This window comes from Elaeis guineensis, chromosome 6 (assembly GCF_000442705.2).
Source record: "Elaeis guineensis isolate ETL-2024a chromosome 6, EG11, whole genome shotgun sequence".
Taxonomy (NCBI): domain Eukaryota; kingdom Viridiplantae; phylum Streptophyta; class Magnoliopsida; order Arecales; family Arecaceae; genus Elaeis; species Elaeis guineensis.
This window is the reverse complement of record NC_025998.2, coordinates 106,489,791-106,515,144: the sequence shown is the minus strand read 5'-3', so window position 1 is coordinate 106,515,144 and position 25,354 is coordinate 106,489,791. Positions and strand designations below refer to the sequence as shown.

Here is a 25,354-nt window from a genome sequence, read left to right as displayed (position 1 = left end):
GTTGACATCTAGCAACGTATCATGCCTATCCAAAAGATGTAGAATTTGATAAAAATTATCAAAATACCCTTCAGTGGCAAGTTACCATGAAATTCAATCTTTCGATTATCCTACATCCCGAATATGTTCATGACTATGAATTCATGTCAAACTTAAACACATGTTTCTATTGATTCTTCATCAATCAATGATAACTCTAATAAAGTAGTAGAAACTTAATCTAATTTTCATACTACTTTGGCCAAAGATCTTCTGAGTTATCTAGAGATGAGAATATATGGGATGTCATCTCCTCTTACTCGGAGTGATCGATTCTTTATTAATCTACTCACAATCTTCGTACATAATCTACCATATCTAGAACACCCCATTCATGACTTAGTCATGATTGAGTATGAACCAAAATATGAATTCATGTGCATAAGATTTCATAATGATCTCAGGTTCAAGGATCACTTGCACAACTCCCACTTAGAGATCCATCTTTTGATATGCAAGTAAGATTTTCATATGATGTTCTCTCGATGGATCAAATCAGTGTACTCATATACTAATGAGCACCCACATCTTTGTATTAGTATCCTTACATAAGTGGTTATGAGATCAACCATCCTCTCCTTTGAGCATACATAGGATGTGCTAGTCTTTTCAAAATTATTGATCCCCGACTTAATGATCCAATGATTAGGATTATTTTAGATTAGGATTTTAGAATTTTAGGTCTCATTGACATGAACCTTACATGCCCATAAAATCATTACCCTAATCTATGGGGTTCATTATATTTTTAAAATTAATTAAGATACAGCAAATGATGAAACATAAAAATATCTTTTTATTACTAATTGATAATAAATATCATAGATGAATTAGGAGTAATTACAGAAAAGATCCTATCACATATCAAATGTAATTAGCTTGTAGGGTACAATTTTTTCAATCTTTCACTTGCACTAAAGCCAATCACCCTTATATTTAACACCCATACAATCAAGATGGCGATCAAGTTGCTGTTGAGGAAGAGCTTTAGTGAATAGGTTTGCTATGTTGTTCTTTGTATCTACTCGTTCGATGACTACATCTTATCTTTCAACAATCTCACGAATTAGGTGGAAGCTCCTTAAGATATGTTTGAACTTTTGATGAGACTTCGGTTCCTTAGCTTGTGCAACAGCTCTAGTATTATTACAAAATAGTGGTATCGGATGTTGAATCTCAAGAACTACGTCCAATTCGGTGATGAACTTCTTCATCCAGATAGCTTTTTTAACTGTTCACTAACAGTAATATATTCTACTTCAGTGACTGAGTCAGCAACAGTTTGCTATTTGATATTTTTTTAACTCACCGCACCACTATTCAAATTAAATACATACTCTGATATGGATTTACTATCATCTAGATCTAATTGAAAACTAGAGTCAGTAAAGCCTTTTAGTTTCAAATCTGATCCACCATAAACTAGAAAAATATCTTTAGTTCTTTTAAGATAATAATATTTTTCATAGCTTTTCAATGATCTTCCTCCGGATCAGTCTAAAATCTGCTTACTATATCTTTGGCATGAGCAATATAAGGCCTGATATATAACATGGTATACATGATAGATCCTACAGCCGAAGTATAAAGAATTTTACTCATCTTTTATCTCTCTTCAGGTATCTTAGGAGATATCTTCTTAGAGAGATGTATGCCTTGACTCACAAGTAAGTAACCTCTTTTACTTTCTTCCATATTGAATCTTTTCGATACTAAGTCAACGTATCTAGATTGGGATAAGCCAAGCATCCTCTTAGATCTATCTTTATAGATCTTGTTGAAGAAAAAATAGGTAGTTCAAAGCATGCATTTTTAAATTTTTTTATAGCAAATGATAAAAGATTAAATACTTTAATCTCTTACATATGCTTTAGATCAGATCTAAACTACTTTTAAGATTCTATGACATGAAAATCTTGCATACAAAAATCTGATGTAAATAAAAATTATATCGATCGCATCGATGTCCTGAATCAGATCTAACTATTAGATCTCATCGATTGAGTTCAGAACTCGTTATCTTTGCATGGATTGATAATCTTCACTACTGATAAGTATGGTATGAGATTCTTTCTGATGTCGAGCAGCCACACAGATCGTCCGACCTCTACAGATCATCTATGCGAAGCCCTGATTGGATCGTCCTTCCCGAAAGTGCTAGCTTGCATCAAAGGCTCTAGATGGCTCATTCAAACTCCTTTCTTCTGACCACCCAAACACTTCTGGATTAGAAGATGGAGCTACTCAAGGAGGTGGTGGTGTGGGAGATATGAATAAGACTCTCTTGTATTTTTCCTCACACAAAAGACAAAAGCTGAAACCCTAGAACCCACCCTAGACCTCATGCCCAAGAGGAAGATCACTTCCTCTGTTTCTCATGCACAGAACCCCACCTCCTCTCTGTTTCATGCCCCCTCTATCTGAGAAACTATTTTTCATGGTAAAAGTCCTCTCTTTTGTCACACAAAATGAGAAGGATTTTAAAGATGGCATGGAGAAGGGATAGGATAAGAATTAAGTGGTTTGATCTAGTTCGAATTCAAACCAATTTGAATTCAAAACTCAACCACCTGATCCTTGTCTAATTAGGGCATCAAAAAGAGGTGAGAAACCTTAGATTGGTGTAGAGAAAAATCATGCAAGAAACCATTTCATGCATGGAGAAAGGTGGTCGGAGATTAAGGGAAGAGTCCAACTTATTTTGGACTCCAACTTCTCATTCAAGTTCAAACTTTTTGAACTCAAAATTAAAACCAACCTCATTGAAAACCAAAAGAGATCAGAAGTGGGCATTAATCTCTTCTGGATGTGAGAAAAAATCCATGCAAAAATTTTTCTCGCATGAAGAAAAAGTGGGTGTAGAGAAAGGAGGTGCAGGGGACTTGATAAGCTCGAATTCAAATTTGATTTCTCATCCAATTAGATTCTTAATCCAATCAAATTAGGTTAGACCCAATTAGATCATTGAATCTAATTTAATTAGATAATAAATAATATTAATTAAATTCTAATTAAATTAAAAATTAATTAAACTCAAGTTCTAATCAAATCAAGAATCGAACATCCTTAGCGATTAGGTCATCTCATAACCTAACCAGATCAAATCAAATTTAATCCAATTCAATCAGATTTGATCCAAACCTCAATACTCAATTGAATTAAGCTAATTAGTAATCTAATCACTAATTAATCCTCCTATAATTTATCAATAATTAATAAATTAATTTATTATAATTCTTGTACAGGATTAATCATTAATCGAATTGACTATTATATCTTAGAATGATTCTTCATCATCGATCAGTCACATGATCAGTCAGAAACTTCTTTTGAGTATGACCGTATAGATTTGAATCTAAATTGATGGTACAGAAATAATCTTTCTATACCAATCAAAGTGATCATTTAGTAATGGTACCCGACGTCTGGATAGGTCAAAAAATTGCAAAACAACATTCAAGAACCTATTGACATATGATTATCGTATAATTTATCTCTTTGATCCAAATATTCAAAGTGACTGATAAACACTTAATTTAAGTCATTTAAAGTAGAAAATTATATTTAATTTATTTTATTTATTAAAAATTTGATGCTTCTTTTTATGTTTTACAGGAAAGGTGATCACCGATACAAAGAGTCTGATTCGCAGATCAAAAAGACTCAAGTTTGAAGAAAATTGGACTTAAAATAAAATTTAAATAAAAGAAGGATGCATATGGTATTATAAAAAATAAAGATACTATGCAAAGAGCCCAAAAAAGATATAGACATCATTTTAAAGAAACAAAGTTTCTTTCTGTAAACAAAAAGGAGCGTAAGCGCACGGACGCCCGCGGCATCGTGGCAGCGGGTGCGGCATCGGGCGCGGCAAGGCGGGTGTGCGGGTTTGCGGGGAGTTTGGCAAGGCGGACACAGTGGCGAATAGATGGGGAGATGGATCTGATAATAAAGGAAAAAAATAATACTTGGAAATACTTCAAGAGGAAGAATTTGTATTTTCTTTATCTGCTTGTGATCTTTCCATCTCATCCATTTATTTTTTAGTCCTTAGTATTTTCTTTAGTCCCACATCAGAAAACCATGTAAAACTCCTCCCTCCTAACACCTATAAAAAGACTTTTGTACTCCCATTGGATGGATCCCAGAAATTCTTTTAGAGCCTTGCATAGAGGAAGAGAAAGGGACTACTCCATGAGCAGCTAGGCTAGCAGTCTCGGGAGTGGAGAAGAAATTTTGTAACGATATAGAGTGGGTTTATTGTTCTAATTTTTTTTGTATTTTTTTATATGCAATAAAGATTATACTTTTTATTTAAATCATCATGAGTTCTTTATTTTCTCTCTTTCATATGCTTTTATTTATGCTTTCCTGTTAGATTAATATTAGGACCAACTTTTACTTTCTGGAGACGCGTCATGATCTATAGGTACGGGGCGTGCCAAGGAAAGAAGAGTTATTTACCTAGTACTTTTTGGAGATGCACCGTGATCTATGGGTATGGGGCGTGCCGAGGAAAGACAGATATTTTTTCTAAGATTAATCGCATCTATTTAATTAAAAAAAGAGATACAACTCTACTAGTGCAAAATTAATTCAAAACTCTCGAGCTCTTTATTTTCTAATTACATCAATTTTAAGATAATTTATTTTCTAAATCAAAACAACGCTTCATTCTTTTATTTTGCAATGTCAACTTAGTCCAAGGTCCCTGAGGATACGATCTCGACTCATCCTACCTACGTAGTGAGTAGAGTTATTTTTGGTGCTATCAACGACTACGTATCAAATTTTGGCACTGTTGTCGGAGATCTTGGTATAGTTGAATTAAAAAAAAAAGCCACTGACATTTCATAACACTTAAATAAAATAGCATAACCTCAAATATAAAAATTTCTAACTTGATTGGACACCTTGTTTCTTTGCATTGCATCTCCATAATTAACTTTAAGGACGCAACCCATTAACTAAGATAAGATAGAGATTTGATCACCCTTCCTTGGCCCACAAAACACTCCCTTGCATTGGCATAACCTAGACCTTAATCTAAAATTAATTAGACGTTGACCCCTAAGAATTTTGAGCTCATTAGGATAAGTGACCTTGAGAGTTGAACCAGGTTAGACTTGGTCAGCTAGCTGGTGTCTAGGCAAGTGGTTTGCGGGATGACTGGGCCCGAAGGAAGGTGGTTTTTAATTGGTTCCGTTCGCTGACCTGGTCAATTTAATTGGTGTCTAAGGAAAGCAACGGGGGGACTCCCACCAACCTTACACTTATCTGGCCAGTTGGTTGGTCAAGCTCTGACTTGGAGGGCTTGAAGGCTAACTACAGTTAGGAGCTGTCTAGAACTAGGATAACTTTAGGACAGAGAGTCCACTGCGTGCTAACTTGATTGTAATTAAAATCTAACCACAACTAATTTTTCTATTAGTTTTAGGACTTCTTAGGATCTCTTCTTTAGAACTCTTTTCTCTCTTCTCTTCTCCTCTTAAAAAAAAAATAATCCTTAATAGACTAGGATAGTCTTATATAGACCTTTTAGTTGTATGTTAGGTTGACGATCACTAAAATCCAACTTGCAACTATTAGACAAAGAATTAGAAAAGACTCTTAGGACTATCTGAATTAGAAACATGGCTGCACCTGGTGAGGCTAATCTTCCACGCTCATTGAGAGAATATTTCACTCCATCCTCGTATACCTACTCTCCATGCATTCAAGCACCTCCAGTAGAAGCTACCCAATATGAGATTAAGTCTAGCATTATTCAAATGTTGCCATCATTCTATGGACTTAGTAACGAGGACCCATACAAACACTTGGATGAATTTCTTGAAATTTGTTCCACAGTAAAAATCCAAAATTTCTCCGATGATGCCCTTAGGTTGAAACTATTCCCTTTCTCACTTAAGGACAAAGCCAAGCATTGGTTAAACTCCTTAGACTCTATAACCATTTCAACTTGGGATCATCTTCAGAGAGAATTTCTCAAGAAATACTTTTCAATTGGAAAAGTAAATCAAATTAGAAAAGCTATCACTAGTTTTTTCCAATTGGAGGGCGAACTTTTTCATGAGACATGGGAAAGGTTAAGGGACCTCATTCGTAAATGTCCACACCATGCTGTCCCTAAATGGCAACTTTGTCAGTATTTTTATGATGGTCTATCGGAGAAACACCGACAAATAGTTGATGCATCATGTGATGGGACATTCATGCTAAAGAGTGAGGATGAAGCCTGGCAGCTCTTTGAAACACTTAGTGAGAATTTCCTACATCATATGTCTGCCACCTCTAGAGAACAACCCATGCTTCAACAAAAAAGAAGTGGAATTTATCAGATTGGAAACATCATGGATATCCATAGTAAGGTAGATGAACTGTCCCAAAAATTAGACCGTCTTCTAAATACTGGACAATCCCCGATTCCACCTAACTCAATCCAAGAAGTTTGTGCATTGTGTGTAAGTCCGAACTATTTTGTTAGTGAATGCCCAGCCGCACCTCAATTTCTTGAGTTTGTGCACGAGCAGGTTCAGCAAGCTCAAGTCCAACAAGCTCGCAAACCAGGAAACAATCCTTATTCGAACACTTATAACCCCGACTGGAGAAACCATCGAAATTTTTTCTGGAGACCACAACCAGTGGTTGGCCCTGCCACACCTCGACCTCAATATCAGGACCCAACAAATAGGCATGGACCATACCATCAATTTCAAAATGCTCCTCAACCGTCTACTACTGGTCACAGCTCAGCTTTTGAGGAAAAAGTTTTGAAAGCACTAGAACGATTAGAAGTCAACACTCAGACCCTTAACTCCCACACACAATCCATTGCTAAGCTAGAGACCCAAATAGGTCAACTAGCGATTGCATTCAGTAGGAGGAAAGAAGGAAAATTACCTAGCCAACCCGAGAGCAACCCAAGAGGGCAATTTGTGATTGAGAGCTCTAATACTCCAGAAGCTTTTTCTGAACATGCCAAATCAATCATGACTCTGAGAAGTGGGAAGGTCATTGAACACACTAGTAAAACCAATGAGACCGACCTTAAACCTCTAACTGAAGCCAAATCACCCAAGAACAAGGAGGACCTTAAAATAGAGAATAAACCAACTGCATCGAAATCATCTTACTTGCCTAAAGCCCCATTTTCGGATGCCCTGAAAGCCCCTATTCCTACAGATAAGAAGGGAGGAAGACTCGACGAGATGTTGGAATTGTTTAAGCAAGTCCAAATTAATCTTTCCCTTCTAGACGCAATCAAACAGGTCCCTGCTTATGCCAAATTTTTGAAAGATTTATGCACCCAAAAATATAAATCTAGATCACAAATCTCAAAGAAAGTATGCCTCACTGAACAGGCTAGTTCTGTCTTCCAGCATGCCACTCCTCCAAAGCTTAAGGACCCAGGAGCCCCCATCATTTTCTGTGTTATAGGAGATTATCACATTGAAAAAGCTCTTCTGGACTTAGGGGCAAGTGTGAATCTTTTACCTAGTTTGGTGTATGAATTTTTTGGATTTGGAGAACTGAAACCCACATCAGTCACACTGCAGTTAGCCGACAGATCAATTAAGGAACCACGTGGAATGCTTGAGGATGTCTTGGTCAAGATAGATGAGTTTTACTTTTTAGTTGATTTTCTGATTCTCGACATGAAACTAAGTGGCAACCCAAGATAAATTCTCATTATCTCAGGACGACCCTTCCTAGCTACGGCAAATGCATGCATTAATTGTAGGACAGGAGTCATGGACGTGTTGTTTGGGAATAAGAAACTGAGACTGAATGTGTTTGGTGCTTCTCAAGGACCATCAATGGATAGTTGCTTCGAAGTAAATACACTAGAAGACATTATAGAAGATGCAACACCCATAATTCTAGCACCAGACCCCTTAGATACTTGCTTAGCTCACTTTGGAGTGTATGACTTTGAGGGATATATGAAAGAAGTTAACACCTTATTGGATACACCATATGATAAAACCACTCCTCCATGGACAATCAAGTATGAGCCATTGTCCACATTAGCCAATACACCAATAGCCCCATCTTTAGAATCACCACCTACGTTAGAATTGAAACCCCTTCCTGCTATGCTCAAGTATGTATGACGTCTGGCTGAAGACGTAAAACTTAGCGCTTGTTGGGAGGCAACCCAACGATTTTATTTTTTTTTTTACTTTACTGTAGCTGCAGAAATTTAGAACAAGAGCCTATTAATCAATGAAGCTATCTTCAACTTCCGAAGCAAAATTATCCCAGGTGCACTCTCTCCTTTTATTTTCTTTGCTTTCCTACTCCATTGAGGATAATGTAGATTAAGTTGGGGGGGGAAGGAAATTAATCAAATCCTCGAGTATGGTCAGAAATAATTAGTTTTGTGTATCTGAATTTTATTTTGATTAAGAGTCAATTAGGCATCCTAATCAATGAATGATTAATGGTCAAGATAATTTTAGAGATATTGAGGAATAAATTATTAAGAAAACCCAATGAATGGTCGGGTTTAGACTAGACCAAATTTTAGGAGTGATTCTACAACCCTCTTCTTACTGATCTCAATAAAGAATCTGCTTCATGAGAGATTGGGTGGAAAGGTCGAGGTATGCAAAAATTTTTCTTAAAATTTACTTTAAAAAAAAAATATTAGTTTCCTACTGAGTAACCAGGCCCTTTCGCCTACGTAAGTATTGTGGTTCGCGTAAAAAGATGGGCAATGTTAAAAAAATAGTGGATAATAAGGAGACTAAATTGCAAGAAGATAATAAACCTCTCTCACATTAAGTTAGAGGATTTAAAGAGTAAAGTGGGGAGTTGGTGAAAGAAAAGCTCTTGAAATTTTTTTAGTTACTCAGCCACTAATTTGGTCAAATTGATAATCCAATGAAGTATCTCTTTAATAGTCTGACCAGGTATCATCTACCTTTTGGGATGCCTAACTTAACTTTTTATTCAAGATCGAGTCGGTACACAATGCTGATATATCTATTTTACTCGAGGACGAGCAAAATTCAAGTTGGGGGGTGTGATAAACACTTAATTTAAGTCATTTAAAGCAGAAAATTATATTTAATTTATTTTATTTATTAAGAATTTGATATTTTTTTTATGTTTTACAGGAAAGGTGATCATCGATACAAAGAGTCTGATTCGCAGATCAAAAAGACTCAAATTTGAAGAAAATTAGACTTAAAATAAAATTTAAATAAAAGAAGGATGCATACGGTATTATAGAAAATGAAGATACTATACAAAGAGCCCAAAAAGGATATAGACATCATTTTAAAGAAATAAAAGTTTTTTTTTTGTAAACAAAAAGGAGCATAAGTGCGCGGACGCGCGCGGCATTGCGGCATCGGGCGCGGCAAGGCAGGCGTGCGGGTTTGCGGGGAGTTTGGCAAGGCGGACATAGTGGCGAACAGATGGGGAGATGGATCTTAAAATAAAAAAAAATAATAATACTTGGAAATACTTCAAGAGGAAGAATTTGTATTTTTTTTATCTGCTTGTGATCTTTCCATCTCATCCATCCATCTTTTAGTCCTTAGTATTTTCTTTAGTCCCATATCGAAAAATTATGTAAAACTCCTCCCTCCTAATACCTATAAAAAGACTTTTGTACTCCCATTGGAGGGATCCCAAAAATTTTTCTAGAGCCTTGCATAGAGGAAGAGAAAGGGACTACTCCATGAGCAGCTAGGCTAGCAGTCTCGGGAGTGGAGAAGAAATTTTGTAACAACATAGAGTGGGTTAATTGTTCTAAACTTTCTTGTATTTCTTTATATGCAATAAAGATTATGCTTTTTATTTAAATCGCCATGAGTTCTTTATTTGTTCTCTTTCATATGCTTTTATTTATGCTTTCCTATTAGATTAATATTAGGATCAACTTTTACTTTTTCGAGATGCGTCATGATCTACAGGTACGGAGCGTGCCGAAGAAAGAAGAGTTCTTTATCTAGTACTTTCCGAAGATGCACCGTGATCTACGGGTATGGGGCATGCCGAAAAAAGATAGGTATTTTTTCTAAGATTAATCGCATCTATTTAATTAAAAAAAGAGATACAACTCTACTAGTGCAAAATTAATTCAAAACTTTCGAGCTCTTTATTTTCTAATTACATCAATTTTAAGATAATTTATTTTTTAAATCAAAACAATGCTTCTTTTTTTTATTTTGCAATCTCAACTTAGCCCAAGGTCTCTAAAGATACAATCTCGACTCATCCTACCTACGTAGTGAGTAGAGTTATTTTTGGTGCTATCAACGACTATGCATCAGTGACCTAGGATTTAACTATCAATCTTGATATGGTCATCCACATTGTATTTTAAATTTTTAAATCCATCATATGGATTACCCTGACTGATATTTTACTGAATTGAAACACACTGATATATTAACTCCTACTTATTCAGAGTGGTCAATTCCATCTTGACTCACACATCGATTTCGTAAGTACTTGACTGTATCCAAAATTCTTTTATCACTAAATTAAAAATTCAGATAGTCTAGCACTAAAGCATAGTGAGTTGCTTGCAAGTCACTGTGATAATTTTAAATTGGAGAGACACTTGTACCCATATCCTTCACGAGCTACTTTTGACAGCAGAGTGCTCAGCAGTTGGTCATATTCAGTGAGATGTACTCTTACATCTCACTTGCATGCCATGTCAGTGTCTTCATACTCTTTGGTTAAGAGGATAACCAATACATTTGGTCATGAACTAAGATTTTAGGACTAAATGATATATCCTCCTATATCGATTCAAATAGTCCTAAGAACTTTATCACAAAATAAGAGTTCAAATAAGATGTACATAAAGTGATAAAAAAATCAAATAATATTTATTAATTTAATAATTTATATATAATTATAATAATTAGTACAACTATCTACAGACTGATGATTGGCTTTAGAACATAATTTCTAATAACTCCCACTTGGACTAAAGCCAATCGATATAGTATCGTATATCCATCTTTGATTTATAATCTTCGAACTCCTTGACACCAAGGGCTTTAGTAAATGGATCGATCAGGTTTTTTTTTTCGTCAATCTTCTGAAGCTCGACGTCACCTCGATCCATGATCTCTCAGACCAGATGGTAGTGGCACAGAATGTGCTTGGTCTACTGATGTGACTTTGGTTCCTTCGCTTGAACAATGACGCCAGTGCTGTCGCATTACAATAAGATGGGGCCATCAAAGGGGGGTGCCACTCCAAGCTCACCGATAAACTTTTGTAACCACATAGCTTCTTTCACAGTATCAGATACTGCGATATATTCTACCTCATAAGTAGAGTCAGGGCGTGCTATTTGAAATTCTTCCAGCAGACTGCTCCACCATTCAAGGTATAAATGTATCCTGATATGCTTTTGCTATCATCATGATCTGACTAAAAACTGAAGTCTGTAAATTTCAAAGTTTTAAATCAGTTTCTCCATAGATAAATCACTGGTCCTTAGTATTTCTCAAATACTTAAGGATGGTCTTTACGACCTTCCAGTAGTTCTTATCTGGATCAGATTGGTATCTGCTCACTATCCTTAGTGAGTATGCCATGTCCGATCTCGTACATATCATGATATACATAATAGATCTTACTATCGAAGCATATGGAATTCTACTCATACGTTTTCTCTCTTGAGTTGTCAGACAATCACTCTTTGAGAGAAAAAATTTTTGGCCTATCGGAAGATAGTCTTTTTTGAAATTCTCCATACCGAATCTTTTCAGTATAGTATCAATGTACGTGGACTAAAATAATTCAAGTAATCTCTTAGATCTATCTCTATAGATCTTCATCTCAAGGATGTAGGATGCTTCTCCCAAGTCCTTCACAAAGAACTGTGATGACAGGTAAACCTTTATTCACTATAATATAAGGATGTCATTTTCAATTAAGAAAATATCATCCACATACAAAACAAGAAATACTATCATCGAGTTATTAACCCACCTGTATATGCAGGGTTTTTCTCCATTCTTAATAAAGCCATATGTTCTGATCACTTTATCAAAACACATGTTTCAACTTTGAGATACTGCTTAAGTCCATAAATGAACCTCTGAAGTTTGCATACCTTAGACTCATCTGTGGATATGAAACCTTCAGATTGTATCATATATACCTCTTCTTCCAGCTCTCTATTTAGAAAGACTGTTTTCATATCCATTAGTTAGATTTTGTAGTCCTGATGTACTACGATCACAAGAATAATCCGAATGGATTTGAGCATTGCTATAGAAAAAAATATCTCATCATAGTCTATACCATAACATTGATGGTAACCTTTGGCAACCAGATGGGCTTTATAGGTCTCCACCTTTCCGTCTGTGCCCCTCTTTCTTTTGAAGATCCACTTACACCTTATGGGTTTTACCCCTTCAAGTGGATCAACTTGTTGGGAATTGTATCCTAAAGTCAATCATTTGACGATTGTGCTAAAAATAAATGTATATGAATTGATCAATAATAAAAGTTATTTGACCTTTTTCGTCACAAAGTTACATCTTCTAACAAACTTCTGTATTATGATGAAGCCCTTAAAATTATTTTGATCAATAAAAGAGAATTTATCGTGTAGTCCTTAAACTAGTTCGCGATCAAACGATACGCTATTATTAGGATGATAGCGATATCAAGTATAGGTCATTGTATATCATATGCGTTGATTGTTCTTGTAACCAAATGGTGTAGAGACACTGATATGATATGCAAGTTAGATATAAGAGTACAACATCACTGAACGTGACCAACTACGGAGCATATTGCTGTCAAGAGTTACTCGTGAAAGGTATAGGTATAAGTATCCCTCCGACCTGAGATCACCACAGAGACTTGCAAGCAACTTACCGTACTTTAGTACCGAACCATCTAAATTTTTAATTCAGTGATGGAAGTGTTGGAACCATATCCAGGGTTTCAGGGTTAGATCTTGAAACTTTTTCAAGATCAGACAGCGGAAGACTAAAATAAATCAAAATTTATTTTTTAAAATCAGAAAATCTCTAGATCTAAGATTCTATTACATGATTATTACATAGCATTAAATCAAAAATTAAAATATATAGAGTATGAACTACATGTTGATCATATCAACATATTTCTATACTACATCTAATGTATGTATTAAACAATAGATCAGATCTATTACCTTGCAAGTTAGATGTTCTAACCTTGCTAATCTGGGCTTGAGGATGATGTTGCAAATTGCACACACGTTCAATCTCTAGGAGTCATCCACACGAGCTCACGAATCTCGATCAGAAGTCCTACTCTAGGAAATCAGGATAGTATGCTAGTATTGCACTGATCCTTCTTCGATGGTTGATCAGGTGCCTCTTTCTTCTTGATTTGGACTCTTCCAAGGATGAGAAGTAGGAGAAGAAGTTTCAGATCTGAGACACTCTTAGAAAACTCAAGATGGAGGAAGGGAAGAGATGAAACTAACAACCCTAGAAGAAGACCCTCTTCTTCTTCTCTTTTCTCTCTCCTAGACACCCTGTCTTGTGTCTATTATATCTCCATGACCCAAAGGTCTTTCTCTCTAATTTTTGGATGCCCCAAAGGTCTCTTAAATCTATATATTTACCAAAAATTTTATAAAGAAAATATTTTTATAGAGAGAGATATGATAGAGTCCTTGTCTAGATCAAATACCTAGTCAAGGCTTATCCAAACATGACAAGTTAAGGGGTGCCCAACTCTTAGGGTCCTCCTCCTTATTTTCATGCATGGACCATCAAAAAAGGGTGCACAATATGTGCACTAAAATCCATGAAAATCTCAAAAAAAATTTGGGTAAATTCGATGCAAAAAGGAAAGAGTTTTGGATTTCTAAAACTCTATCTCATAGAATTTGAAATTCAAACTTATTCCTACTTTGATTTGATCTACAACACTTTCCATGTATGAAAGAAGAGAGGAAGCCTTTTGGACATAGGAAAGACCTGAGAGAGGATTTTTGTTACACAAAATAAGAGGGAATTGACATGGAATAAGAGAGAGGACATGGGGGGGCTTATATGGTGCAAGGTGGAATCCTAGTCTTACTAGGATTCTATCTTATGACTTGTTTTAATTTGATTTCTCAAACCAAATCAAACTAAAATTAAATCAATCCAATTAAAATAGATATTAATCTAATTAAGAACCTAATTTAATTATATTAAATTAGATTTAAATTAGATTTAATTTTTTAATCAAATTAGAAATTAGGTTGACCCAAGTCCTAATTGAACTAGGACTAGTTTTTTCCTTGTACTTGGCTTATCCAATAAACCAATTGAACTTGATCCAATCAAGTCCAAACTAAATTTAATTAAATTATATTTAATTAAACTTAATCTCAGCCCATTGACTTAATCAAATTAAGTCAATTAGCAATCAAATTGCTAATCGATCCTCCTGCAACACTTGTACTAGGTTAAATGTCAATCGTATTGATCATTTAACCCTAGAACGATTCTTAATCATTGATCAACCATCCGATTGGATCATGAACTCTAATGTGTGTGACCTCATAGGTCCGAACCTAAGCTGGTAGTACAGGAATAAATTTTTGTACCAATCGAAGTGACCATCTAGCAATGGTACCCGATGATCGGATAGGTTGAATATGTAGAACAACATTGTTAGAACCCATGTGGATATAGTTTCCATATAATTCATCTCTTTGACCAAAATGATCATAGGACACCTCAGAGTTTAACTGTCAACTCTGATCAGGTTGTCCACATTGTATTTCAAAATATCAAATCCATCTGATGGATTACCCTGGCTAAGGTTTTGCTAAATTGAAATACAGTGACTCATTCTTCTCCAACTCTTGGAGTGGTCAATCCTATCTCGATCACACTCTAACTTTACAAGTACTTGACTATGCCCAAAAGCCTTCCATCATTGAATTAGAAATTCAGTTAGTCCAGTACCAAAGCACAGTGAGTTGCTTGCAAGTCACTGAGGTGATCTCAGGTTTAAGAGACACTTATACCTATATCCCATCAGAGACATTTTCGACAGCAGAATGCTTTGGAGTTGGTCACGTTCAATGATGATGTACCCTTACATCTCACCTGTATGTCATACCAGTGTCTCCATACTCTTTGGTTAAGAGAACAACCAACCCATATGACCTACAGTGACCTATGCTCGATAGAAGCTGTCGTCCTTATTAACAGCCTATCATTTGGTCGTGAACAGTTTTAAGGACTAATCGATAAATCCTCTCTTTATCGAATCTGAATAGTCCTAAGGACTTCATCATAACAACAGAGTTCATTAGAAGATGAAAGCTTATGATGAAAATACCAAATATATTTTATTTATTAACAAATCAATTACAATGCTTGGTTGCTCAATTGTCAACAGCTTGACGATTAGCTTTTGGGACTTATTTTCCAACAACTCCCACTTGTCCTAAAGCCACTCGGCACAGTATCTAATACCCATCTTCGACTTGTGGTTGTCGAACTCCTTTATTGCTAGAGCTTTAGTGAAGGGGTCGGCCAGGTTCTCCTTTCCGTCGATCTTCTGAAGGTCGATGTCACCTCGATCCACGATCTCTCGGACCAGGTGAAAGTGGCACAAAATGTGCTTCGTCTGCTGGTGTGCTTTGGGTTCCTTTGCCTGAGCTATGGCATCAGTGCTGTCACAGTAGAGCAGGACCTAACCATCGAGGGAGGGTGCTACTCCGAGCTCGGTGATGAATTTTCTCAGCCACACAGCTTCCTTCACGGCATTCGATGCTGCGATGTACTCTGCCTCACAAATAGAGTCTGCCACAGTATGCTGCTTGAAACTCTTCCAGCAGATAGCTCTACCATTCAGAGTAAAAATATAATCCGACACGCTTCTACTATCATCATGGTCAGATTGAAAGCTGGAGTCTGTGAACCCCACAAGTTTCAGATCTGACTCACCATAAACCAACCATTGGTCCTTAGTATTTCTCAAATACTTAAGGATGGCTTTAACCACTTTCCAGTGATTTTCTCCAGGATCAGATTGGTATCTACTTACTACTCCTAGTGAGTATGCCAAATCTGATCTTGTACATATCATGGCGTATATAGTAGATCCCACGGCCGAAGCATATGAGACTCTACTCATATGCTCTCTCTCTTCAGAAGTTATCGAACAATCCTTCTTAGAGAGAGAAATTCTATGGCCTATCGGTAGATAGCCCTTCTTAAAATTCTTCATGCTGAACCTCTTCAGCACAGTATCTATGTACGTGGACTGGGATAACCCAAGCATCTTTTTAGATCTATCCTTATAAATCTTCATCTCTAGGATGTAGGATGCTTCACCCAAGTCCTTCATGGAGAATTGCGATGACAACTAAACTTTTATTCCCTGTAGTGCGGGGATGTCATTCTTGATTAAGAGAAGGTCATCCACGTACAAGACAAAGAATACCACAACTGGACCATTTGCCCATTTATAGATGCAGGACTCTTCTCCATTCTTAACGAAGCAATACGTTTTGATCACCTTATCAAAATGCATGTTCCAACTCCAAGAAGCTTGCTTCAATCCATAAATGGATCTTTAAAGCTTGCACATCTTGGACTCATCTGTGGATGTAAACCCCTCAGGTTGTATCATATACACCTCTTCAGTCAGCTCTCCATTCAGGAAAGCTATCTTTACATCCATTTATCAGATCTCATAATCCAGATGGGCAGCTATTGCAAGCATTATCTGAATGAATTTGAGCATTGCCACAGGAGAAAATATCTCGTCATAGTCTATACCATAACGTTGATGATACCCCTTGGCAACTAGATAGGCTTTATAAGTCTTCACCTTTTCGTATGCGCCCCTTTTTCTTTTGAATATCTATTTACACCCAATGGGTTTAACCCCTTCAAGTGGGTCAACCAATATCCATACATTGTTGACCTTCATGGACTTCATTTCGGATTTCATGGCTTCAAGCCATTTCTCGGAATCAGATCTCTGCATTGCATCCATATAGGTGATCGGATCCTCATTGTTCTCATCAAGTTCGATGGGATCATCGTTTCGGACCAAAAAATCGTAGTATCTGTCTGGCTGACACGGTACTCTATCGGATCGCCTTAATGGTGTAGGTACATTGGGCTCCGAATCCGATCTAATCAAATCCGACTCAGGTTCAGCTATTGTTTTACACCCAATGGGTTTAACCCCTTCAAGTGGGTCAACCAATGTCCATATATCGTTGACCTTCATGGATTCCATTTCAAATTTCATGGCTTCAAGCCATTTCTCAAAATCAGATCTCTGCATTGCATCCATATAGGTGATCGGATCCTCATCGTTCTTATCGAGTTCGATGGGATCATCATTCTGGACCAAAAAACTATAGTATCTGTTTGGCTGACACGGTACTCTATCAGATCGCCTTAATGATGTAGGTACATTGGGCTCCAGATCTGATCTAATCAAATCCGACTCAGGTTCAACTATTGTTTTACACCCAATGGGTTTAACCCCTTCAAGTGGGTCAACCAATGTCCATACATCGTTGACCTTCATGGACTCCATTTTGGATTTCATGGCTTCAAGCCATTTTTCGGAATCAGATCTCTGCATTGCATCCATATAGGTGATCAAATCCTCATCGTTCTCATCGAGTTCGATGGGATCATCGTTTCGGACCAAAAAATCATAGTATCTATCTGGCTGACACGGTACTCTATCGGATCGCCTTAATGGTGTAGGTACATTGGGCTCCGAATCCGATCTAATCAAATCCGACTCAGGTTCAGCTATTGATGTTGGTCCTTCTACTTGTTGAACTTCATCAAGTTTAACCTTAGAGGCAACAGTTCCTTCATCAAGGAACTCTTTTTCTAAAAAGATTGCCTTAAGGCTGACGAACACCTTTTATTCATCAGCATGGTAGAAAAAATATCCTTTGATCTCTTTGGGGTACCCGATGAATGTGCATTTGTCAGACCTAGGTCCAAATTTGTCTGTGACTAATCTTTTGACATAGGCCGGACACCCCCAGACCCTAAGGTGTGAAAGTGCTGGCTTACGTCCTGTCCATATCTCATATAGAGTCTTAATTACAGACTTACTTGGAACTCTATTTAACAGATAACAGGTCGATTCGAGTGCATATCTCTAGAAGGATATCGGCAAGCTGGCAAAACCCATCATGGATCGGACCATGTCTAACAGAGTCCGATTTCTTCTTTCAGACACACCATTATGCTGTGGTGTTCCTGGAGGAGTCCATTGGGAGAGAATCCTATTTTCTCCTAGATATGTGAGAAACTCACTAGAAAGATATTCTCCTTCTCGGTCAGATCGAAGAGTTTTAATACTCTTCCCAGTTTATTTTTTTACTTCACTTCGGAATCGTTTGAACATTTCAAATGAATCTGACTTATGTTTCATCAGATAGATAAATCCATATCTGGATAGATCATCCGTGAAAGTTATGAAGTAGAAATATCCACCTCTAGTACTTGTGCTCATGGGCCCACATACATCAGTATGTACTAGGCCCAAGAGCTCAGTAGCTCTCTCACCTTTTTCAGTAAAAGGTGACTTGATCATTTTACCAAGAAGACATGACTCACAGGTTGGAAGTGATTCACAATCACTGACTTCGAGAATTTTCTCTTGAGTCAACCTGTTTATTCTATTCTTGTTTATATGACCTAGCCTATAGTGCCATAAGTAGATATCTGACACACAATCTAATCTAGGGTGCTTGCCAGTAGAATAGACTCTTATCGGGCTTGATCTTTCTGGTCTGGGCCTACACTGATGTCCCAGCCTGAACTTGCACCTTCTTCACTTTCTTCTTCTTATTCTTCTTCCTTTTTTTAAAGGATCGAGAACCAGAAGACGAACCTCCCACTAAGTTCACCGACTCCTTATGGAGTTGGTGATCCTTCTCAAAGTTCTGAAGCAACCCCAATAATCCGTGGTAGTTCACTTCAGGCTTTATCATTCTATAATGAGTGAGGAATGGGAGATAAGACTTGGACAGCGAGATTAGTATTGCATCCTTCCCAAGCTGCTCATGCAAGAAAAAGTCGAGCTTGCTCAATCGTTCCATTAGCTCGATCATGTACAATACATGATCAGTGATAGAGGCACCATCCCATATTTTGGCGTTAAAGATGGCACAACTGTCTTGTGCCTCTCCACGTCATCGGGTGTGCCAAAGGCATCCTCCAACACTTGAAGCATGTCCTTTGACTGAGCCATCTCAAATCTGCGACTGAACTCGTCACTCATGGTAGCCAGGCATGATACTGTAGGAACCAGATCTAGGGTTTCAGGGTTAGATTTTGAAACTTTTTCAAGATCATACAGCGAAAGACTAAAATAAATCAAAATTTATTTTTTAAAACCAAAGAATCTCTAGATCTAAGATCCTATTACATGATTATTACATAGCATTAAATCAAAAATTAAAATATATAAATATAGCATGAACTACATGTTGATCATATCAACATGTTTCTATACCACATCTAATGTATGTATTAATCAATAGATCAGATCTATTACCTTGCAAGTTAGATGCTCTAACCTCGCTGATCCAGGCTTAAGGATGATGTTGCAAGCCGCACACGCGTCCGGCCTCTAGGAGTCATCCACACGAGCCCACGAATCTCGATCAGAAGTCCTGCTTCAGGAAATCAGCACAGTATGCTAGTACTGCGCTGATCCTTCTTTGATGGTTGATCAGGTGCCCCCTTCTTCTTAATTTGGACTCTTCCAAAGATAGAAAGTAAAAGGAGGAGTTTCAAATCTGAGATGCTCTCAGAAAACTCAAGATGGAGGGAGGAAAGATATGAAAATAAAAAGCCCTAGAAGAAGACCCTCTTCTTCTTCACGTTTTTCTCTCTAGACACCCTAATTTGTGTCTTTTATATCTGCACGACCTAAAAGTCTTTCTCTTTGATTTTTGGATGGCACAAAGGTCTCTCAAATCTCTATCTTCTATTAAAATTTCATGAAGAAACTCATTTTATACAGAGAGATATGATAGAGTCCTTGTCTAGGTCAAATACCTAGTCAAGGCTTATCCAAACATGGCAAGTTAAGGGGCGCCCAACTCTTGAGCACCTCCTCCATATTTTCATGCATGGATCACCAGCAAAGGGTACACAATGTATACCCTAAAATCCATAAAAATTCCAAAAAAAATTTAGATAAATTCGGTGCAAAATTGAAAGAGTTTTGGATTTCTAAAACTCTATCTCATAGAATTCGAAATCCAAACTTATTCCTTTTTGATTTGATCCAAACCACCTTCCATGCAAGAAAGAAGAGAGGAAACCTTTTGTGAATGTAGGAGAGACCTGGGAGAGGGCTTTTGTCACACAAAATAAGTGGAGATTGGCATTGAATAAGAGAGAGGGCGTGGGGAAGGCTTATGTGGCGCAAGGTGGAATCCTAGTCTTTCTAGGATTCTATCTTATGACTTGTTTTAATTTGGTTTTCCAAACTAAATCAAATCAAAATTAGATCAACCTAATTAAAATAGGTCTTAACCCAATTAAGAATCTAATTTAATTAGATTAAATTAGATTTAAATCTGATTTAATCTTCTAATCAAATTAGAAATTAGATTGACCCAAGTCCTAGTTGAACTAGGACTAGTTTTTCCTTGCACTTGGCTTATCCAATAAACCAATTGGACTTGATCCAATCAAGCCCAAATTAAATCTAATTAAATCATATTTAATTAGACTTAATCTCAGCCCATTGTCTTAATCAAATTAAGCCAATTAGCAATCAAATTGCTAATCGATCCTCCTGCAATACTTGCACTGGGTTAAATGTCAATCGTATTGATCATTTAACCCTAGAACGATTCTTAATCATTGATCAACCATCTGATCGGATCATGAACTCTAATGTGTGTGACCTCATAGGTCCGAACCTAAGTCGGTAGCACAGAAATAAATTTTTGTACCAATCGAAGTGACCATCTAGCAATGGTACCCGACGACCGGATAGGTCGAATGTGTAGAACAACATCCTTAGAACCCATACGGATATAGTTTTCATATAATTCATCCCCTTGACCAAAATGATCATAGGACACCCTAGAGTTCAACTATCAACTCTGATCAGGTTGTCCACATTGTATTTCAAAATATCAAATCCATCTGATGGATTACCCTGGCCAAGGTTTTGCTAAATTGAAATACAGCGACTCATTCTTCTCCAACTCTTGGAGTGGTCAATCCCATCTCGATCACACTCTGACTTTGCGAGTACTTGACTGTGCCCAGAAGCCTTCCATCCCTGAATTAAAAATTCAGTTAGTCCAATACCAAAGCACAGTGAGTTGCTTGCAAGTCACTGAGGCGATCTCAGGTCTAAGGGACACTTATACCTATATCCCATCAGAGACATTCTCGACAGCAGAATACTCTGGAGTTGGTCACGTTCAATGATGATGTACCCTTACATCTCACCTATATGCCATACCAGTGTCTCCACACTCTTTGGTTAAGAGGACAACCAACCCATATGGCCTACAGCGACCTATGCTCGATAGAAGCTGTCGTCCTTATTAACAGCTTATCATTTGGTCATGAACAGTTTTAAAGACTAATCGATAAATCTTCTCTTTATCAAACTTAAATAGTCCTAAGGACTTCATCATAACAACGGAGTTCATTAGAAGATGAAAGCTTATGATGAAGATGCCAAATATATTTTATTTATTAACAAATCAATTACAATACTTGGTTGCTCAACCGTCAACAGTTTGACGATTGACTTTTTGGGACACATTTTCCAATAGATACAGTGCACCGTGGTCCAATCACTGAGCCACTTCTGGTAAATGTTTCTGAATGTTCCATGTGCATTGGCAGCTGGCTCCTCGGTGCAGGATCCATTATCACATATAGGATCTGTTCATGCTCCAGGACTATCTTCAACTTTCGGTACCAGCTACCAAAGTTGGATCCCACCAACTTATCATTATCCAACAATGATCGAAGCAATAGAGAAGTGGCCATATCTGCTCAAAGAAAAATCATAACCTAATTAGTAATTGATTCATTAAACCTAAAGATTTGAACTTTAATCAAAAGATTTCTCCCACTATTTTATTCGAATTGGTAGCCTCTATCTCCAATTCGAGGAATTATCCTAATTCCTTAGTGGGTACTAGAATCCACTTAGACTACACACAAGTCCAACTTTGGTTGGCCAATCCATGTACATCTAAGGGTAGGTTCATAATCAATTATTTCTCTAAATAATTTTTAGTAATTTTAATTTTGCCCTAGAAACCTAATCAGTAGGCTTTGGCCTCCACTGTAAGGATCCGGTTAGGTTCAACCATTAACATGACCATACTTGGTGCATCTAACCAACGAATGATTAAGCCCAACTTTGGTTGGCTCACCTAACCACCATTAGAGAGATACTTCCAAGTCGTCATATGATGAGTGATAATTTCATTAGTCAACAAGCACCAGGCCTTTGGGTCTGTAATGATTATTGAGTTAATGGACTCATTATCAAACACCTTAATGGGAGGCTATGACTCAGTTATCTCCATAACTTTATCATTTTAAGGATCTAATAATTTTAAAAAATTTAAATGATTTAGAGGATGAGATTAGATGAACCAGCTTATCATGATCCTCCCACTGGCTTCACCAAGTCAGCTTAAGGGAAACCATTAAAAGGGCTGGTCTAGGAGCAAAAAGGAAAGAGTTTTGGATTTCTAAAACTCTATCTTATAGAATTTGAAATCCAAATTTATTCCTACTTTGATTTGATCCACAACCACTTTCCATGTATGAAAGAAGAGAGGAAGCCTTTTGGACATGGGAAAGACCTAGGAGAGGGCTTTTGTCATACAAAATAAGAGGGGATTGGCGTGGAATAAGAGAAAGGGTGTGGGGGGGGGCTTACGTGGTGCAAAGTGGAATCCTAGTCTTACCAGGATTCTATCTTATGACTTGTTTTAATTTGGTTTCTCAAACTAAATCAAATTAAAATTAGATCAATCTAATTAAAATAAGTCTTAATCCAATTAAAAACTTAATTTAATTAGATTAAATTAGATTTAAATCTAATTTAATTTTTTAATCAAATTAGAAATTAGCTTGACCCAAGTCCTAATTGAACTAGGACTAGTTTTTTTCTTGCACTTGGCTTATCTAATAAACCAATTGAACTTGATCCAGTCAAGTCCAAACTAAATCTAATTAAATTATATTTAATTAGACTTAATCTCAGTCCATTGGCTTAATCAAATTAAGTCAATTAGCAATCAAATTGCTAATCGATCCTCCTGCAACACTTGCACTAGATTAAATGTCAATCGTATTGATCATTTAACCCTAGAATGATTTTTAATCATTGATCAACCATCCAATCGGATCATGAACTCTAATGTGTGTGATCTCATAGGTCTGAACCTAAGTTGGTAGCATAGAAATAAATTTCTATACTAATCGAAGTGACCATCTAGTAATGGTACCCGATGATCAGATATGTCAAATGTGTAGAACAACATCCTTAGAACCCATGCGGATATAGTTTCCATATAATTCATCCCCTTGACCAAAATGATCATAGAACACCTCAAAGTTCAACTGTCAACTCTGATCAGGTTGTCCACATTGTATTTCAAAATATCAAATCTATCTGATGGATTATCCTGGCCAAGATTTTGCTAAATTGAAATACAGTGATTCATTCTTCTCCAACTGTTAGAATGGTCAATCCCATCTCGATCACACTCTGACTTCGCAAGTATTTGACTATGCCCAAAAACCTTCCATCACTGAATTAGAAATTCAGTTAGTCCAGTATCAAAGCACAGTGAGTTGCTTGCAAGTCACTGAGGTGATCTCAGATCTAAGAAACACTTATACCTAGATCCCATCAGAGATATTCTCGACAATAAAATACTCTGGAGTTGGTCACGTTCAATAACGATGTACCCTTATATCTCACCTGTATGCCATACTAGTATTTTCACACTCCTTGATTAAGAGGACAACCAACCCATATGGCCTACAGCGACCTATGCTCGATAGAAGCTGTCGTCCTTATTAACAGCCTATCATTTGGTCGTGAATAGTTTTAAGAACTAATCGATAAATCCTCTCTTTATCGAATCTGAATAGTCCTAAGAAATTCATCATAACAACGGAGTTCATTAGAAGATGAAAGCTTATGATGAAAATGCCAAATATATTTTATTTATTAACAAATCAATTACAATGCTTGGTTGCTCAACCGTCAACAGCTTGATGATTGACTTTTGGGATATATTTTCTAACAGAAATATTACTGCGTGTAGTCAAGTATTTGTCAAGTCGGTGCGTGAGTTAAGATGGAATTGATCTCTCTGAATTAGTAGGAGTTATGCATTAGTGTATTTCAATTTAGCAAAATTTGGGTCCAGATAATCTATGTGATGGATTTGAAAGATTAAAATATAATATGGATGACTTATCTAGGATTAACAATTAAATCTTAGGTCATTCTTGAGTATTAGAGTCGAAGAGATAAATTATACAATAATCATACGTCAGTAGGTTCTTGAATATTACTTTGCCATCATTCGATCTATCCGGACGTTGGACCCCATTGCTAGATGGTTATATTGATTGGTTCAAAAATTTATTTTTATACTACTGACTTAGATTTAAACCTATAAGATCACACTCAAAAAAAGTTTCTAACTGATGATGTGGCTGATCAATGATTAAGAATCGTTCAAGATTTTAATCGTCAATTCGATTGATGGTTAACCTTATGCAAAAGTTACAATAAATTTATTCATCAAGTGTTAGTAAATTAATAGAAGATTAATTAGTAATTAAATTATTGATTAGCTTAATTTGATTGAGTAAAGAGAATTAGATAAAATCTAATTAAATTAGATTCAATTAGATTTGATCCGATTAGGTTATGAGATGACCTAATCGCTAAAAGAAAATTATCCCTGATTTTATTAGGACTTTGATTCAATTAATTTCTAATTTGATTGAGATTTGATTAAAAAATTATGAATTTAATTAAATTTGATTTCATCTATTTATTTGGGTTAAACCAGGTATAATTTTGTTTGGAGTCAAATAAGAAAAATTAGAGTCCATGAAGAGTTGGACTCCTCCCTTGTGCCACCAAAGTTTTTCATGCCATATTTCCTCATGCCAAAAGTTTTTGCATGAGATTTTTACATGCCAAAAGGCTCTCCACCCTCCCTTTTGCACATCCAAATATGGGTAAAATCTGATATTATATGGTATGTTCAAATTTGATTTGAATGGGATACCATATTAGATAAGGT

General features: G+C 36.5%; 1 non-coding gene across 1 annotated transcript; it reads right to left on the bottom strand.

Moving 5' to 3' along the window:
- Window positions 1-6,060: 6,060 nt before the first annotated feature.
- Window positions 6,061-6,166, bottom strand: LOC140858893 (small nucleolar RNA R71). Its single transcript, XR_012142297.1, has one exon. It is a non-coding gene; the product is annotated as a small nucleolar RNA R71 (small nucleolar RNA).
- Window positions 6,167-25,354: the final 19,188 nt, after the last annotated feature.